The sequence below is a fragment of the Lissotriton helveticus genome, chromosome 6, assembly GCF_964261635.1.
Source record: "Lissotriton helveticus chromosome 6, aLisHel1.1, whole genome shotgun sequence".
In the NCBI taxonomy this organism is placed as follows: domain Eukaryota; kingdom Metazoa; phylum Chordata; class Amphibia; order Caudata; family Salamandridae; genus Lissotriton; species Lissotriton helveticus.
The window spans coordinates 2,011,291,858-2,011,296,165 of NC_136067.1; positions in this window are offsets into that span (position 1 = coordinate 2,011,291,858).

A 4,308-nucleotide genomic window follows, 5' to 3' on the forward strand; every position below is an offset into this window, starting at 1 on the left:
CGCATTCAACATTTCTACATATTTGGGAAAAGCAGGACATTCTATGGTCTCCTTGGCGGCATTGAAAGAGTCTTCGTAACAGAGGAAATCTCCAAGCAGTTCCTCTTCTGCATGCCAAGGCTTGAAAAGTTGCAAAAGTGCTAAATAGAAAAACTCCTTTTTTTCATGAGATTCGCCACTCAATTTTCGATGGTTTACCAAGTGGCATTTTCTTTGCCTGACCAGACATCCCTCACTTCCTATTACAGCATACACTCTTTTCTCAGTATCTTCTTTGATGTTCCTCTTGAATATGTAATTTTGCAGTACCTCATACAGACAAACATTCTCGAGGTGACTGCTTCGATTTGGATAATATGTATCCAACATGTTTGTCTTCAAAATGTCGGTACTGTTTGGCTCCTTTTCCGCCAAATACTCAATTTCCCGCACAGGTTTGAGAACTCGATTACGCGTTGCTGCAAGACCAAGACTCGCCCAAACGATACTCCTGGACTTGGCATAGAGACTTGCTGAAGACAATCGGTCAGAACATTCGTACGCTCCGATTTCTCGATGCGACAACATCTTCAGACTGAAACTGTACAACTTCTTGCTGAGGCTCTTTTCATGGGAAATGTCCTCCCACATATCCTTCAATTCTGTCTTCTCTTTTTTGGTGATGTAAGACGTCACATACCGAGCCACAGCCATACAGTTATCAGCCACAAACTGTATATCCATGTTAGCATTCCACATGGACAAAATCACCGGATTGTAGTCGTTGATGTACTTGGACTCTTCGTTCCTCTTCAAATTGTAAGTGTTTTTAGGTGATTTCTTCATGACATTGTGTCGCAGCGAAGACATCAAACTGTTTACTCTTCCTTTAGAAATCACCGGTCGTGGAAAGCCGAAACGACATTTAGTGTAGAACTTGTCCTTGTTTCGGAATTTACGACGGCAGTACTTTCCACATCGATGGCTTTGGAAACGCAGAACTTTTTCTCTTAGGCTTTTCTTCTCCTTTGCGTTTGGAACAGCACACGTAGAATACTGTTGGATGAAACTCATCACTGAGTCTTCTGGATCCGTTCCAAATTTAGGTGCATCCTTGATCCACAGCAACATATGTATATGAGGAGCACCTCTTGCTTGGTACTCCTTTCTCCAGAAGAAATCCAACACCTCTCCAAGAGGTGGATTCTTCTTATTTATGATGAAAGACATCATAGCTTCAAATCTATGATTGAAGTACCTACATACATTGACTGGATCCAAAGAGCACAGTTCTCCGGGTGTCTTGAATTCGATGTTATCTACGTTAGCGTTTGCCTCTCGTAGAAATTCAAGTAAGTCTTCCCAGCCATACTCGGCACAGCTCAGAGTGAGGAACCATGTGGGAGTACCTAAGTTCCTCAACATACATTTTAAATCACCATGACGACGGTACCAGTACTCATTAGTACCACGCTGACACGCCATGAGATTAATCAGGTGAGAATCCAAAATACTGTCTTGGACATTGACTTTATCCATAAAGTCACTTGCCGAGATGTTTTGCATGTGTATACCACTTTTCAAGATGTGGTTCACTGCATATGACAGTCCAGACAGATCGCTTTCAAACAGGAGATGAAACAAATAATGAATGCATTGTCGAAACCTAGCATCTCCTGCATACAATCGCAAAGTCCGGTATTCGGAAGCAGGAATTTGATGAGGTCGCTCATCATATCTTCCTCCCTGACCTGTTGGAAAAAGCTATGGGAAACACCGAGCTTCCAAACTTTCCTCCCAAACACTAATGGGACTCCCTTTGGCTTGTTTCATTTGAAACAACTCAATAGCATTCCCCATGACTTCCTTGGAATGCAAAGGATGAACACTATAATGTTCATATATTTCTTCACTAGTAGAGGGTTCTACTTTCTCAATTTGACCAGCACACAAATCGCTATCCTCTTCCTCACTTACTTCCTCTTCTGCAACATATACATTCTTATAGTATTTATTATTTTTTTTCAAATACAATGTTGCCTTTTTAACTTTCCTAACATCTACTAAATCTTGCCATATTTTCTTATTCTTTGTCGGAACCCCATTAACTAAGATAACCAGAGGTTCCTCTTCCACTTTTTCTACTCCAATTGTGTTAATGTTTTTCTTCAAATCTAGAGGCAAATAAACAACTCTTCCCTTTAATCCTCTCTGTAAATCTGATGGAGGCAATTTCCCTGTCTTTGGCTCCATTCTTACAATAGCCTGAAAGGGATGGATACTTTGAAACAAAATAGATTCATAAGTATTTAAATCCTTCAATTCAGAAGGAACCTCAACCAATTCCAGATTATTATGAACTGCTCTAGCAGGCATCTGGTTTTGATTTAATTTGCAACAACAATAACTACACACACGTTGATCCAATCCCAAATCAAAACAATTTTCTACCATCAAGTATGTTGCGAAATCCTTCCATTCACTATTATTTTCCCTTTCACTTTTTGCATATAAATCCACTAACTTAGTCTGATTCTTATAATAAGTGAGTCGACAACACACACAAGTGAAATTAGGCCTCTCACTTGATTTCACCTCAAACGTCGCAATTTCCCTCTGGAAATTATCTGTACTGGAAACCTGTACACTATCTTCCACATGACCCTCTTCTTCTTGCTCAATTTCAACATTCTCCTCTTTACTTCCAAAGTAACAAAACTCAATTTCTTCACATATATTCTTCACATCTATTTCAGAACCATGCAAAAGAGCAGCGCATAATTGTTTAAGCATAATTGCTGGACTCTTAGCATAATACAACATTCTAACTAATTTCCTCACTTTATTATGATGCACTGCTAGCATCCTGAAATGATGAAAAACACTCTGGCATACTCTCCTGGAAAGACAAGCCAGTGAATGACCATGCAAACCTGTCACTTCTCTTACTCTGCAAGGATCTAATTCTTGCACCAACCTTATTTTCTGCTTCAAACTTTTCTTATTAAATGACCGTACAAAATCACAAAGCAAATTGATGGAATCCTGTCGCACACTGCAAATACTACTACACTTCCAGGTGTACACAGGACCCTTAGCACGTCTTCCTAAAACCTCATTACCTAACACCTCTTCTGCCTCTGTTGTCACAAGTTTTTCTTTTTCAACTGGACAACCATCTTTCACTTCATAAGCACGACCACTGGTGTCAACTGCATGCACCAAATCATTATCCTGGAAATAACTCTCCTCATTAAAAAATGCCTCACAGCTTGAACTATGCATCCATTCTCCAGAAAAAACTTCACAAAAATTACTACGATTAACTATTCTCTTCCATCTACTATTTCTTTTGAAATCATAAATTGCCTTGTTTAGCTTCCTAATTCTATTGATTATCAAAATAAATAACTTATGTTTAATTTCAAATGCCTGATCAATAACTTTCTCAACTTTTTTTTTCTCTTATAAAAAACCAGTTTCTGTTGACCTTTCTTAATATTTTTTAACAAATTGCCAATTATCCTGTTGCGGAACATTCGTTTACGAATCTCCCTAAACTGTTGTTTCCTTCTACTATCATGCACAGAGTTATCTCTTGCTCTCGCAGTAACATTTTTCATTGGCCTTTCCTTTCCATTTGAATTCCTTCTCGTTTTATGGACTGAAACATTTTCTGTAGTAATATTTTTTTTACTACACATATTTCTTATGAAATATTTTGTGCTCTTACCCGGTGCTTTCTTCGTGACTTGACAAATCTTTTTGTTAGAGGACTGCTGCTTATTTTCTTTCACCTGCTGTCTTTGACGTTTTGCAGCCTTTCTCTGTCTTTCTATTGTTGGCATGGTGAAATCTTGAAATGATCTGCAGTTGAATCTGTGGTAAAATATAATAAAAAATGTTATTAACCATTATTACCAAACAGTAAAACAATAACAGTGATCAAAAACTTAACACACTACTTGACATTTTAAATAGAAGATTTTTTAGTCCTTGCAAATTTACAATACAGAAATACCAGAAAAGAAATGACATTTATATTTATGTTACCTATGCTATTTTATATGTGAATCTGATCTAATTTTATGAGCATATTTTAATATTTTATTGAAGACACTACACATAACCTGCTTTTGAAGGTGTCTTTATTTTTAAATTAAACGGTTTACCTTTTTACTTTTTATTAATTATAAATTTTAAAAATAAATGTTTATATTTCCATAGGCTCAAGCAGGTCAGCTTCCCATCCTATGTCATATAATTCGGACAAATCTGCATCCTCATCACGCTCTTCTTCATCCTCAGGATTTAAATCATCCAAGGGAT